Here is a 15,256-nt window from a genome sequence, read left to right on the forward strand (position 1 = left end):
GTCCAGCTGCTCCACATCCTTATCGACACTTGGCACTGCCAACCAGAGCTACATATTTTTGAGGTAACATGGCACCCAAACATTGTTCCAATGTGTATCTGTCAGGGTCCCATCAGGAAAATGGAAGCCACTCTAGGTGTTTCAACAAAAGGAACTTAATGTAGAGAATTGTCGCATAGGTGATGGGGGGGCCGAGAAGCCAGGAGTCAGCCCAGTGATCGGCAAAGGCAGGGAGCCACTGGCATTGCTAGACCAGAGGGACAAATGAAGGAGGCAGTGGTACCAGAACTAGAGATGAGGGTCCCCCAGGGGAACTAAAGCTTCAGCAGAGCATTTTGGCAGGAGCCGGAGGTATGGTAGAGATGGAGAAACCAGCCCAGGAGGAAAAGCAGGAGAAATACCCTGGGTACTCCCTTCCTCCTGCCTTCCAGTTCCAGTTGGCACCTCCCATTGGCTGACCCTGGGTGGAAGCCAGCTTATTGGACAGCCCAGCAAGTAAGGGTTATCCTCAGGCAGGCACGGGCAGGCTGCAGGGGAGCCCCTGGCTGTGCTGCTTCCCTGGGATGGTCCCAGGTAATGGTAATTTAAGAGACTTCTAAGGATAACTTTGATTATTTTAATTTTTAAAAGATTTTATTTATTTATTCATGAGAGACACAGAGAGAGGAAGAGACACAGGCGGAAGGAGAAGCAGGCTCCTTGCAGGGAGCCCGACGCGGGACTCCATCCCAGGACCTTGCAATCATGCCCTGAGCCAAAGGCAGATGCTCAACCACTGTGCCACCCAGCTGTGCAGATTATCTTAATTTGTTAACTGATATTTAAAATCTGGCTCGTTATGGTGCTCACTCTCAGGCCAAGTGTCCACTGGTCTCATGAGACAGTCCCTGCCCAAGATGCCTAAGAAAGCAGTGAGCTACCCTTTTCCTACAGAGGACTGAAGGGCCCTGGCAAGGAGCCTGGGCTGAAAGGCACCTCCCCTCTGACAGCTCTGTGACCTGGGCCAAGTTTCTCAGCCTCTCTGAGCTTCAGCTGTAATGACTTAGTCTACATAAAGCTCTTAGAGCAGACCCGGGCACACAGTAAACACTCAAAATAAATATTTCTTTGCTTTTCTTTTGTGAGCATCTGGGGTGGGTGCCCTCGGCACTTTTCACAACCGCAGCATGCATGAGCCCAGGCTCGTAGCTTTGAGGGTGAGGATATCTGGTATTAAGTAAAGGAACCCTCACAAAATGGACAAGTAGCTCCAAAATCTTCCTACAGAGAAGCAGCAGATGGAAGATAATTCTGGTAACACAAGAGCAGGTGAGCTGCAAGAAAACAGCTGAGTAATATAGAAGTTCATGTGCATAATTTACAAGTTAAGAGATATTCATATGGTGGGGGTTGGTGCTTAACATTTATTTTTATTGTCATGGGGTATGATCAGAAGTGTCTGGACCACTCTGGTATGGACTGACCTTCAAGAAAAGCAGGGTCGCAGAAGCCAGCCCTCATGGGATTTGTTAGAATGTGTTTCCGACTGCTAGTCGGTACTTTGAGTCATGCGCAGCAGAATTTTTGCTGGTACACAGTTCAGCTTTAAAAACATTTTTTTTGAATAGTTACACATTTATCGTAATGCGTACGAGAGAAAAATAAAATAGCACATATGCCTTTGGGCGATATTGGTGGAAAAAAAATCTTCCCAAAGACCTACAGAATTCCCATGTGTCCAGTATTTGTACATAAATTCTTGTGAAGTGTGGCCTCAGCTCTGTGTGAGCAAATATTCAGAGGAATGAACTTAGTGAGAACAAGAAAGTGGTTTTTACGACTGCCTATTGTTTATGGAGATGTTCTGTGTACCAGAAGCATTAAGGCACTCACAGAAGTGATGCCCGCCCACTCCGGTTTGGAGGCTGGGCGGGAGGGAGGGGCAGAGGATGCCTGTGTCTGTGGTGGGAGGAGGAAGGTTTTAGCTGGGTCTGAAACCTTTTATTTCTGTAAAAAGAGAGATCTGAAGTAAATTTAGCCAAATGTTAATATGTGTTTAATCCGAGCAGTGGGAGATATACAATCTGTTACATTATTAACTTTACCCTTTGTGTGTTTGAAATAGTTTGCTATTTCCAAAATAGGGAGAAAGTGAGTTTGGAATAGGGAGGGAGTAATAAATGTTGGAGTTTAGTTTGTTACTTGAAATATTTTTCCCCAAGAGCAGGATACCGGACATGTTAGAAGGATCTGAATCACACTCTGTACACATGCATTCAACATATACAAGTATAATGGGGTCCTTCTGTTACCACCTCGGTGATCAGTGCTAAGCCTTTGGGAACACCCTCAGAAAAGATCACTTCCTGGGCACCTGGGTAACTCAGTGGTTGAGCGTCTGCCTTTGGCTCAGGGCGTGATCCTGGGGTCCTGGGATTGAGTCCCACATCGGGCTCCCTGCAGGGAGCCTGCTTCTCCCTCTGCCTGTGTCTCTGCCTCTCTCTGTGTGTCTCTCATGAATAAATAAAATCTTTTTTAAAAAAGATCACTTCCTTTCAACCAAAACAAGACCATCTGGAGGCTATTCCAACCTCCCATGGAAACCTGTGACTACTCACTTTAGTGCCATTATTAATTAGGGAAATCTTTGATAGAGAACCTCAGTAATGGGGATTTTTAAAAAAATAGAAGTTCACTTCTCAGAGGTAAGTAAGCAAAATCAGGAAGGAGTTGTGGCTTCTCTCTTGTGGTCTAAAAGGGCTGCTGCCGCTCCAGCCATCTCATCTGAATTCCAGCCAGCAGAAAGGAGGAAGGCCAAAAGATGACCAGTCCTCTTCCCTTTAAGGATGCTCCCCAGAAATTAAACATACCTCCTCCGCTTACATCTCAGGGGCCAATGCTGAGTGATTTGGCCACACCCACCGGCAAGGGAGCCTAGAAAATGTCATCGCTTCCTGCCAGCTGTGTGCCCAGCTAAAAGTCAGGGTTTCTATTACTAAGGAAGAGGGGCCACTGGATACTGGGGAACAACTAGAGTGGGCTCTGCCACAGGGATGTGGGGGTGGGAGGCCTGCCTCCCAAGGAGGGTCCTGGGCCTTTGCCCTGTCACTGCCTCCTCCACCCCTGGAGCTCAGGTGGGGACCTGAGGGCCACCGCTGTGGACTTCCATCCCAGCAACGCTGCTAGGCCTGCCCCACGGTTCTTTGCTACATTCTTTGGTTGGCTCTAACTCCAGGATTTTGCTTAGTCACCCAGAACATGTGGAGCAAATTCAGGAATCTTTCAATAGAAATGAAAGCATTTTTTTTACCCCTCCATAAAAACAACAGGTACTCATTTTAGTAAACAGAAAAGAGAAATTGAAACGTGGAAAAGTAAAGAATTTACTTCAAGTTCCACCATCCAAAGACCATCAGTACTATAACCGTGTGAGGATGCTTCCTTCTAGGCTTATATCTACATATAATTGCCACATCTTTTTAGCCCGGTTAATAATCACTACGGTGCATATGCTTTTTATCTGATTTCTTCCTTTAGCATTGTCACGAGCTCTTCACCCTTGTTGCAACCCTGGTTAACGTGGCCTGCCTTCTGTACCAGCTGGTGGCTGGTGTCTTGGTTTGGTGGCATAACAGGGATAGTCCTGTTTCTTCTCCCTTTACTCCATCAGACCCTCATTTGAGCAAGATGTTTCTACGCCTTTTGCCTTGGGGAAGGGGTATAGCAGACAGAGCCTTCAAGTCACCTTCTGGATTTTGTTTCTCAAAGCCTCAAGCTTTGAGAGCCCCTAGAGCACAGGTTTCCAAAGTGGGGTGGCCCAGGGGGTGCCCAGGAGGATGCGCTGGGGGGTGGAGAGATTATTCCCAACAGAATTCCCCCCAACTGGCCCCCTGTTATCTGTTTGCACAACCCATTCCATCTCTCTCTCTCTCTCTCTCTCTCTCTCCCCCTCTTGCTTTCCCCCACCAGGAGCTGGAAGCCAAAAATTCACCCTTCCAGACCTCCCGGAAGCAAGGGTAGCTAGGGGAGAGGTGAGCTCACCTAGCTAATGAGAGGTGAGCAGAAGCTGGCCGGCAATTTCTGGGAGCGCCTTTGCTTCTCCACCAGCCCCACCCCCGTCCCTCCCCCTTCCAGCAAGCACCTCACCCCGTAAGAACTGTCTGTGGCCAGGAGCCGGAGCCCCCCAATGCTCCAGTGTCCCCACCATGCCCCGTTGCTCCCCGTCACTGTGGCCAGTCACCCACGGTTCCTCACTCGACTGTCAGCTCCAGGAGGGCAGGAAGGGGTCTCTTTTCTTCAGTCCTTTGTTCTGTGGGGCCCAGACCAGCACCTGACGCAGAGCCAAGTGCTTAGTAATCTTTGTCGAATGATCCATCTGCCAGGAGCTGCTGCCTTCTGTATGCTCGGCTTGATTAACGTTTGATGTTACCTGCTGGGTCCAGGTAGGCATTTCATTTTACGAGCCCCTGTTACACTGTAGCTTTTTAGTCTGTCCAAGTGGAAAGAATAATAATGATTCCCGACCTCTGAACGAGGTGTTAAGGGCTCCAAGCCCCAGCAGAACTTAGTAAGAGCAGAAGCTGACAAACTCGTCCTGTAAAGGGCCACACGATATTTTTGGGTTTCTGGGCCACATTGTCTTTTGGTTACGACTTCTCAACTTTACCAGCGTAGCAAGAAATCAGCCGCTGACAGTATGTAGTGAATGAGCCTGGCTGGCCGCGTGTCAATAAAACTGGATTGATAAATCGCAAGCACTGGGCCTGAGGGCTGTAGTTCGCTGGCCTCTGGTTTAGAGCTTGGAATCTAGAACCAGACAGTCTGGGGTTGAGTCGATTCACTAGTGGCGCAACTTTGGGCAATTGACTTAGTCTTTCTGTGAGTCAGTTTCCACATCTCTCAACTAGAGAGGGTGGGTCATTCCAGGTCCAGCAGGAGCCGGTGTTTCCCTCGGGTGGTCCAGTGAAGGCTCCCTTCATGGAGGTGGGCAGGGTGCAGGGTAAAGGGTCTGGCAATCGCAGGTATGGTTTTCTCTCCTGGGTCTGAGGGGGTGGACGGAAGAAACGGCATTATAATCCTGCAGTGAGCACCGGAACCACAGACCAGGAGCCTGCCGGAAAAGCTGTGGTCCTGGAAGACAGAGCTGTTGCCAGAACTGATGAGATGAGAGAGACCTAGAGGAACGGACACCCCGGCCTCTCTCTCTTCTCCTGCCCTCCAGTGTCTTGCTGCTGCCTCCCCCTGGGAAACCTGGCCAGAAACCGAAGTGGGAGAGACTGGGTCAGCCTCCTGGTGCACCCAGCCCAGTGGAGTGTGGCTGCAGGGGCAGAGAGGGTATCCAGCACCCAGGCTGGTAATGACCTGATCATTGTGATTTTTTTTATTTATTTATTTATTTATTTATTTATTTATTTATTTATTTATTTATAAGATTTTGTTTGTTTATTTCAGAAGGAGACAGAGTGTGGGAGCTGGCGCAGAGAGAGAGGGACAAACAGCCTAAGTGTTCCCAATGCGGAGGCTCCATCCCACAACTCTGAGATCGTGACCTGAGCCGAAACCAAGAGTCGGCCACTCAGCTGACTGAGCCACCCAGGTATCCGTCTAATTCTGTTAAAAACACACCTATCTGGAGCACCTGGGTGGTGGCTCAGTCGGTTAAGTGTCTGCTTTTGGCTCAGGTTGTGATCTCAGGGTCCTGGGATTGAGCCCCGCATTGGGCTCCCTGCTCAGGGGGGAGCCTGCTTCTCCCTTTGCCTCTCCCCTTGCATGTGCTCATGCTCTCTCTCAATCTGTCAAATAAATAAAATCTTTAAAAAAACCCCACACCTGATGTTTGTGTATGCCATGTTCATAGCAGCGTTACTCACGACAGTCACAAGGGGAAGCACCCAAGCATCTGTCAATGAATAAAGTACATGAGCAAAATGTGGTCTGTGGGTGCAGTGGGGTAGTACTCAGCCTTGAAAAGGAAGGCGAGTCTGACACCTGCTGTCACATGCATGAACCCAGAAGACATGGTGCTGATGAAAGAAGCCAGTCACAAAAGGACAGATACTGTAGGATTGCGCTTACTTACACGGGGCACACGGAGAGTCCCATTCTTAGAAGGGCACATCCATAGGTTCGAGGCAGACATGAATTTTGGAGACACCGTCCACCCCAGGCCCTGGGGTTGATGTGAGCCCATCAGTGCTCTGCGCTTGCAAGAGTTCTGTGCACCTGCCTGTGGCAAGTGCCAGAGCTGCCATTGTTATTCCACAGGAGAAATAGAAATCCCCCTCTTGTTTAAGCTGCTGCTTGTGGCGGGGGTGGGGGGGTGGGGGGTTCTGGTACAAGCTGCCAAATAAAAGCCTGTCAGGGCTGTGCACGCTCTGTGCCGGAGGCTGGCCAGAAGCCTGCCCCTTGCGAGGATCTTGCTCCATCCACAGCCCCCTCTCCTTGTCCCCACCCCCCACCCCCATTCAGCTGCATAATTCAGTGGGGAGGGCACAAGCTCCCAGTAAAACAGAGGAAGCTGCTCCCATTCTGGCTTTCCAACAAGGAGGGCTTAATGAGGCAATTAAGCAGAACTATTTTCTCTTTATCTCCCTCTCCATCTTCCTGAGCCTGTCAGAGCATCGAGCCTGGAGGGCTCTCAAAGATGAGGGGATCCTGTCCCTCTCCCCCACCACCCCCCAGCTTCAAGAATGGGAGAACAGGACTCAGAGAGGGACCAAGGTCACACAGCAAGTGGGCAGGACTGCCAGAGCCAGCACGCCCAGAGCCCCAGGACCCTGGCAGGTGAGGGGAGTGGAATGGGGACGGTGGTGGCTGGAAAGCTCAGGGCCCGGCCAGAGAGCCTGGTCACTGTGAGGTGCCTCCACTGTACCCACGTGAGGATCTCGGACCCAATGTGAGTCCCTGTCCCAGCTGAGTTTTCAAGAGAAACTAAATCCACGTTTGTAAGGCATACCATATAGTAATTCAAAGTTCTAGAAAACCCAGTATAGGCCAAACAAAGAGGTCCTTGCTGAAAATGCCTGCATTCAGATATTGCAATGCCCATGGTGAACACAGACAGCCCAGAGGGTGGATGGGGGAGGAGTGCAGGACCCAGCATGGTGGACACCTGGCTTCTCCTGGTCCCCTGAGTACTGAGGTGGGATTTTTTAAAAATATTTTATTTATTTATTCATGAGAGAGAGAGAGAGAGAGAGAGGCAGAGACACAGGCAGAGGGAGAAGCAGGCTCCATGCAGGGAGCCCGATGTGAGACTCGATCCCAGGACCCCAGGATCATGCCCTGGGCTGAAAGCAGATGCTAAACTGCTGAGTCACCCTGGCGTCCCGAGGTGGGATCTTCTTGGACTGCATACATTACTGTTCTCTCCAAGGGGTGTGTAGTAGCCTGTCATGCACTGCACAAGGGCACCCATGAAGAGGTCATCATAGGTGATTTCAGGCTCATGCTGGCTTGCTTGCTTGGTCGCTTATCCTGGAAGAAGCATCCACCACCTGTGGTAATGCATCCACCCAGAGGAGCTACTCTTTCTAATTCTCACAGTGATGCCAGGGCAGTTTGGGTCCTCCAAGAAGATTCAAAGGGGGATTAGATGTGTGAGAGGTTGATTGGGGGAAATAGCTCTGAGGGGGGAAGGGGAGGAGGAGGAGGCTGGAGAGCCTTCAGGCTGAGATGCTGGCCTGACCTCCGTGGAGGAAAAGGGTGGAAGGAAGGTCAGGTAGGAGGGGCTTCGCAAAGTCCCAGGGAAGTTTTATACAGGCTGATCTTGAGTCCTGGAGCCAAGGCGCACCACCAGGGGCATCCCACATCCTAGCAGAAGGGCCTGTGTGTCACTTCCCTTCTGTGCTTAGTCGTTGGCGGGAGCCCCTGGCGATGCAGTGTGGATCCAGAGCATAGCACCAGGGCTGTCAGTTGACCACTTGCCCACAGTACAAGAGCCATGGGGCTCATGGTCAAGGCCACCACGCATGCTGCATGCTGTACTTGCTACCCGGTGCCCTGGTCTGTGAAGGCATGCAGGCCTGGGATTTATTTGATGTGTTATGCTTCAGGGTAGCCACGTGAGCAAATTTTGCATCAATATCACAGTAAATCTGAAAGTGCTGCAACGTAAGAGCATCTGTTGTCCTTGAAAGCTCCTTTACCCTGCAGGGTGACACCTCATGCCCAGGGGGAGTACATGGTTTTAGGGAGATGTATTCATTTCTTGTGGCTGCTGTGACAGATTGCCAGAACCTAGTAGCTTCACACAATACATATTCTTGTATACTTCTGGAGGTCAGAAGTCTAAAATGAGTCTCATGGGATGAAAATCATGGTATCTAGCAGGGCTGGGTCCTTCTGGAGGCCTTCGTTCCTCGAATCTTCTAGCTTCTAGAGGAGGCCTGCATCCCTTAGGCTGTTGCCCCTCCTCTATCTTCAGAACTGGCAACAGCTCCTCTGTTCTTTGGGGGGAGGACCTTTCCTGTCTTAGTCCTTATTCTACATGAGGTGACTGTCCTCTCTCCTCTCCAACTCAAGGATGAGCTTGGCTCATCAGAGTAGCTCATGACCTTGGCCAGGCCAAAGAGAGCTTCACCTGGGATTTGGGGTGGGCTTTTTTTCTGCAAGGTGGGTAAGTCAATAAAATGAAAATCTGGAGCTGCTTGTGTTCCTCCTGCCTCCAGGTATGAAGACCTTGCTTGAGAATGAAGTCGGCAGAGAAGAAAGGCGAATGGCTATTGACCTTGAGACCTGGATCCAGCTGTACCTGAAGCTAGCTAGACAGGCCCTAAAATTTTCAGATACTGAAATCAGAAATCCCCCTTTTGGCTTAGGCCAACTCAAACTGACTTTGTAATTCTTGTTACTAAGAGTCCTGACTGGTCTTCCCTTCTCCAATTTTGAATATCCAGCCCTGCAGAATTAACACACTAAATTCATATCAGCCTTGCTCGCTTTTCTTCCTCTCCCTTCTCTTCCCCCACCAGCTATGCTATTGGGTGATACATCCTAATGTATATTTAACAGTGGCTCAAAATCAAATTAATTTAGATTGGTTAATAAACTGTAACATCCGTTTCTAAATCAAGCTACATTTTCCTCTTGAGCAACTAAATTCATGCCTGTTGGTTTAATTTGTTGCTATTGTAATCCTTTAACGCTGATGAAATTATGGAAAGGTTTCTAGTGAAATTATCCAGATTTGATTAGGGTTGGACATATTAATATTTTTCCTTCCCAGCAGTCTTTGGAGAAGGATTGGCTAAGAGCATGCAGGTTCCACATGCTGTGGACTGTGATCTCAGAAGGCAGACTCATTCTGTCCCTTGGCAGATAATCCTTCTTTGGGTGTGCATTTATTGAGTGCTGGCTGTATGCACAGTCCTGGGTGTTAATGTTTTCAGTGGAGGCTCTGACAGAAGAAGAGCTCCTGGGAGCCTATGGAACGGTTGTGAGGGATTTAGGAATGCCTCCCTACTGCCCCACCTCTGGTTGTGGTGGGGCCTCATGTCTTGTTCACTGTAGCCCCAGTGCCACCGGAGTTGGGGCTCACATACAACATGATTTGACCTTGAGCTTGACCCTGAAGAATTTCCTGCTGACAAATCCCACCTCTCGACAACCCCATGGCAACCTGGCACAGGTGGAGGCAAGAGAGGAGGGAAAGGGAGAAGGTCCAAGGGGACCCAGCCACACAGAGAGGAGTGAAACCATGCAGGTGGGTCCTGCCCACACTGCCCCCTCCCCCCCACCCCACTGCTGGGGTTGCCCCACCCACCTGCTAACTCTATTTGTTCTGGAATGTGCCAGGCCTCGCCCCAAATAGCACATAATCTGCAGAGGAATCTGAAGTGTGCTTCCAGGTTCTCTACTTCAGGAAAGAGTGGGCTGGGCAGGGGCTGGGAGCTAAGAGTCACTGGATGAGGTCAGGCAGAGAGGTCCCATAGGAGGTTCCCCCACCTAGATGTGCAGCTAGTCTGTGGGGAGGGGGCTCCACTCACTGGGATTCTGGTGGGTGATTCCTGAACCTGGCAGAGTTCTCTGGAAGGGCTGCACCCCGTTCCTCCCCCCGGTGGGCGGTGAGCTGTGTGGGTAGAGTCTCTGTGCTAGGCTGGGTGCCTTTCTAATCCCCTGGGGGATAGAGCCAAGACCCACTCCCCAGCCTTTGGCTGTGGGCTCCCCTCTGCGGGCATGCCCTTTCCTTGTCTCTTGCCTGCTCCCCTTCATGCCAGGAGCCCAGACTCGAGTCTCTTCCTTCTCTGAGAAGCTTCCCCTTCTCCTTGGAATATGCTCTCCAGGCCCTGGGTGCTTCCCCTTCATAGGGTCAACCACAGTGCTAATTCAGAATGGTGAGATTATTTCCTTGTACCCAGCTCCCCTCGACCCCTGCCTGGCTGCAAAGTCAAGGGGAAGAGGAACCCCGCATTTGTAACCTGGAGTTGCCCTGTGGCCACAATGTGTTTAGTTGCCCTTGCACAGCTTTATGACTTTTAACAAGTTAATTGGGACCATTTAAAAAAAAAAAAAGATTTATTTGAGAGAGAGAGAGTGCGTGAGAATACAAGCTGAGGGGAGAGGCAGAGGCAAAGAAATCCTTAAGCAGATTCCTCGCTGAGTGTAGAGCCAGATGTAGGGCTTGATCCCATGACCCTGAGATCATGGCCAGAGTCGAAGACAAGAGTTGCTGTTCAACTGACTGAGCCACCCAGGCACCCTTCATTGGCATTATTTTAAAGTTAGGAGATTTCATATGAAAATCGGGATTTGGGGCCTCTGTTTAGAAAATCAGAAGATTTGGTAACCTTGGGCCCTACATCCCTACATGAGGACAGTTGGCAGGAATTGGCCTTTAAACAGGGCAGGTGCTCTCTTGTTTGCCACACTCTCCACCAGCCCCTATTGCCCACACCCAAGCTGCTTCACCTGTTTACATTGCTTGTCTGATCTCTGTAAATTGTGTGTTTCAACCTCTTGTCCACTCCTTGCATCCCGGCCTCTGTGCCTTTATGTCCAGTTAATCCTCGAAACAACCTGGTGGGACACATAGTCCACATTTTAAAGACAAGAAAAGTAAAGTTTAGGAGAGGTTCATACCCTTCCCAGGATCACACAAGTGAGTGGCAGAGACAGGATTTGAAGCACTGATTATCTGGTTCCCAGACTTGCAGTCCCTCCACAGCATCCCAAGCCTGCATCAACAGGGATGGAGAAAGCTTTTAATTTACAATGCCACCTATATTCTGGTCAGAATTCCTGCTCACTCCATGTAGAGGTGGAGATCAGAAAGTCAGATGCTCAGAGGGGTACACAAAGGAAGTGTAGGGGTGACCAGCCTTGGTCAGGGCCATCTTGGCTGGGCTGAGAATCTTTTGCAAGGCCCCTGATGTCTCCAGGACTTAAGAGGCTTAGGGCCCCAGCCTCCAGACCCAGAATCACCACCCACTCTGCCTTACATGTACACTACCACTGGTCCCTTCCTCCTGGTGTTTGGCTATTTACCATTCATTGGTTAAAAAAAGAAAAAAAAAGTATTGACCACCTGCTCTGTCCCAAGCCCCATACAAAGCCCTGTGTAGCTTCCACAATGAACTCAGAAATGACTCCGAGAGACTAAAAGAGATGAGTTCTCCCACCTTCTAGAACATCAGCTCCATGAGGGCAGGGCTATTGCCTATCTTGTGCCCCTGCTGTCGTCTCCCACAACCTAGAACATTCTCTGGCACACAGTGGGGGCTCAGCAAATGTTTGCTGAATGAAAAACAGTGCGGTAGCATCTTTCCCTACATTGGCTGATGGGAATTCTCAAAAGGAGCTCTTCTTATTATCCTTCCTTTTGAGGGGAGGCATCTGAGAGGGGAAGGAATGGCCTGCTTTGCTCAGCCTCTCGAGGCAGGGCCAGACGCAGAACGCAGAACGTGGGCCTCTTCTGCAGGCCCCTTCTGCATTTCCTTTTCAGCAGGCAACTGGAGTTCTTTCTTTCTTTCTTTCTTTCTTTCTTTCTTTCTTTCTTTCTTTCTTTCTTTCTTTCTCTTTCTTCTTTCTTTCTTCTTTTTTCTTTCTTTCTTCTTTCTTTCTTTTTCTTTCTTTCTTTCCTTTCTTTCTTTCTAACACAGCAGATTTTCAGAGCCTCTGGGTGATACCCAGTGACTAAACAGATGGGTGGAGAATAAATGTCTCTTGTCACAGCTCAGCAAAGTCCCCCCCCAGGACACTCTGGGTGGCTCACCTCTTTGAAAGGGGGCCTCACCCCTTCTTCAGAAAGAGCTTCATTCTGGAATGCAAGCAGCATGGAGGAGTTGCTCCTGGAAGGGAATTTCGACATTCATCAGACGTAATTCTTTCCTTAAGTGAAATATTTAAACAGAGCTTCAAGGAATCCAACAAAAGAAAATGAGTTTTAGGGGAAATACACACACACACACACACACACACACACACACACACACCACATTCTTTCCTCCAAACATAAGCTGGAAGGATTTTATCTGCTCTCAGAGGGAAAACTTGAGAGGTTTAATTTAAAACTTGGGCGGGCTCATGGCTTTTCAATGGGGGTGATTGTGCCATAGTCAGAGAATGAGATAATAAGAAAACGTTTTCGAGCCAGTGTTTGGTTTGGCTTCAGAAATTCAACCCAGCGTTCTTCTGAGAGCTTGCAGGCCTCGGGTGTAGCTGGGCTGGTGTCTCCCCTGGTCTGAGACCAGGTCTGCAATGACGCTTATACCGCCCGAGGCGCCCAGGGGACGCAGGGGAGGGCTTGGGCGCTGCCAGCTCGGCCCAGGACGCCCAGGACCCCACCGCCTCGTTACCTGGAACCCTGGCGACTGCGTAAAATAAGGGCTGAGCAAGGCAGGAGGATGATCCGCCATCATCTGGAAGCCCCTTGACAGGACAGCATCTTCCGATTTGTCAGGGTTCACAACTCTCCTCCTGTCTTCATCAACCCACTGGATGGAAAATCCAAACCAGCCTCCCCGGGGTGCAGGCTGCTCGGTGCTGCCTTCCTGGGATTCCTCCCCTGTGGGTTTTATCAGGTGGAAATGAGCAAAACGACCGTGCAAACGACGACCTGCTTCTCCCCTTTGCTTTGCCTCTTTATTCTGCTCCAGGCTCTCTTGGGAAAATGCTCATTTCTGTGAGAACGGGCCTTCCCAGAGCCCAAACGCAGGGAGGAGGGAAACCCGGTAGGAGGAAAGAAAATGGGTGGCTTTTGTTCTGGAAAGGAGCCTTTTCGGGAGGGAGAGCCTGCTTTGTGGGTGGCTGGGCAGGAAGGGAGCTGTGAGGTCAAATCCTTGCTCCACAGGGTCTCCGGATGTTCTCAATTCAGAGGCAGCACATCCCTCCGGGGAACCTGGGTCACCCGCGGCTGGTCCCACCTGCACACCCCCTGCTGTGGACCCCAGCTGAGAAGGTAAGGCCTGATCTCAGGGAGTGTGCCTCTCAAAGGGCTGCTCACCTGTTCTGCAACTGGCTGCTGACTTTTGGAGACCCCCCAAAGGCTTCCTCTACTCAAGAATTCGCCCCCGAGCCCCACCCCTCAATGTACCTTAGGACTGGCCCTAACTTCGCCCCCAGCTCTCCCCCAACAACACCCATCCTTAACCCTTAACCTTACCCCCTTCTGAGGCCTGGGGAGCTGGAGGTGCACTCTGGCTCTCTTGGTGGCTGCCCCATTGTCCCCTCAGCCCCTCAGCCCTGCTTGGATCCCCTGAGCCAGCCTGCCCTCCGGGGCGATGCCAGCATCCCCGAGTGATGACACGACGACGGAGAGCTACGGCTGCTGCTGCGAGGATCCTCCACGTGTCAAACCCGCCCCGCCCTCTGAAGCCCACGTGGCAGCAGGATCACCCCCCCTCCCCCCCACCGAAGGCTCCAGGGCAGGATTCCCTTGCTCGTCTTTGGCTTCTGCCAGCAATCCACAGCATCCTCGGCTGCATCACTGGCTGTCCTCTCTCTGGGTCCCTGTGCCGTCATCACACGGTCTTCTTGCAGATTTGCCAGTCATTGATTTCAGAGCCACTCCTAATTCAGCAGGATCTCGACTTGATTTAATACCATCCACAGAGACCCTGTTTGCAAATAAGATCACGCTCACAGGTCTGGATGGGCATGGTTGGGGGGGGGGTGGATACTATTCAGCCCCATAGACTCCGCCTGGGCCTATACTGGGTTGTACTTTCTGTGCTCCCCCCCATCCTCGGAGCAACCTGCGGCCACAGGCACAGCTAACATTCCCACGGTGCCGATGAGAGAGTAGGGGCTCAGAGCGGTTCAGTGGCAGGTGTCCGAGGTCACGCAGTTGGAGCAACAGTGATGCTGTGATTGGAACTCAGGGCAGCCTGACCCTGGAGCTGTCTGGCTCTGTGGAAACCTCTTGAATGTCTGGCCCTCCAAGCACTGAACCCAAGAGCAGCCCAAGTGAGAATCCTCTGGTTCACAAGCTCATTTCTTTGGGCCACTTGTTTCTAGAGCCTCTTACTAAGCCCTGACCAGCCCATGTTGGGGGCACAAGGGATGAAAAGTTTCTCTGGGCAAATTTGTGGAGACAGCACAGAGTGGCGGGTGCTAGGAGGGCCTGCTAGGGGCTATGACATCTCCTCTGGGGTGAAGCGATGTCCTGGAACAAGATAGAGGTGGTGGCTGCACAACCTTGAATGTGCTAACCTCACGGAATTGTGCACTTTACCACACTTAATTTTATGTGACTTTTACCCAGGATTTTTTTTCTGTCTTCATATTTTTCCTTTATCTAAAAATCTCACCACTAGGAGCACCTGGGTGGCTCAGTGGTTGAGCATCTGCCTTTGGCTCAGGGTGTGATCCCAGGGTCCTGGGATTGAGTCCTGCTTCGGGCTCCTCGCGGAAGCCTGCTTCTCCCTCTGCCTGTGTCTTTGCCTCTGTGTCTCTTATGATTAAATAAATAAAATCTTTATAAGAAGTAAAATAAAATCTCACCACTAGAGTTAGTCTTTGGTCTTGAGGTGTTGTAAAGGCCACCATTGGGGTTTCTTCTTTTGTTGGAGATGTGGTGTCCAGGGGGCCCTAGTTAAAATGTAAGTATGTCTCCTGGGAGGTGGGGAGAGGGTGCCAAGCTATTACCAGAGTGGGGGCTGGGTTATCTCATTGGCCAGGTGTCACTGTCCAAAGCACGGGGAACAGGGTGCCAGACAGGTGAGCTGAACTGGTGTTTCTGGGAAAGGAATAGAGAAAGAGGGAGGGCAGCTAGGAGGCAGAATGTTGAAGTCCACCTGCTTTCCCTGTTTCAGCTGCTGGTGGGTCCTGCACATCCCCT

At 50.7% G+C, this 15,256-nt stretch overlaps 3 long non-coding RNA genes across 5 annotated transcripts in view; 2 read left to right on the forward strand and 1 right to left on the reverse strand.

Moving 5' to 3' along the window:
• The window catches only part of LOC144299737 (uncharacterized), a 42,497-nt gene extending 33,449 nt beyond the window's left edge, over positions 1 to 9,048 (forward strand). For 2 of the 3 annotated variants that reach the window (XR_013366407.1, XR_013366408.1), the window contains exons 3-4: positions 5,063 to 5,332; positions 5,431 to 6,249. This is a non-coding gene — a long non-coding RNA (uncharacterized LOC144299737). Of the gene's footprint in view, positions 1 to 5,062; positions 5,333 to 5,430; positions 6,250 to 8,648 lie in introns of those variants that run through there. The other variant, XR_013366406.1, reaches the window with a different exon arrangement.
• Positions 9,049 to 9,756: 708 nt separating this feature from the next.
• On the reverse strand, positions 9,757 to 13,751 carry LOC144299736 (uncharacterized). The gene is made up of 3 exons (XR_013366404.1): positions 13,580 to 13,751; positions 12,774 to 12,982; positions 9,757 to 12,266 (listed from the first exon to the last, which is right to left on the reverse strand). It is a non-coding gene; the product is annotated as an uncharacterized LOC144299736 (long non-coding RNA).
• On the forward strand, positions 10,054 to 14,931 carry LOC144299735 (uncharacterized). The gene is made up of 2 exons (XR_013366403.1): positions 10,054 to 13,375; positions 13,650 to 14,931. It is a non-coding gene; the product is annotated as an uncharacterized LOC144299735 (long non-coding RNA).
• Positions 14,932 to 15,256: the final 325 nt, after the last annotated feature.

This window comes from Canis aureus, chromosome 27 (assembly GCF_053574225.1).
Source record: "Canis aureus isolate CA01 chromosome 27, VMU_Caureus_v.1.0, whole genome shotgun sequence".
In the NCBI taxonomy this organism is placed as follows: Eukaryota; Metazoa; Chordata; class Mammalia; order Carnivora; family Canidae; genus Canis; species Canis aureus.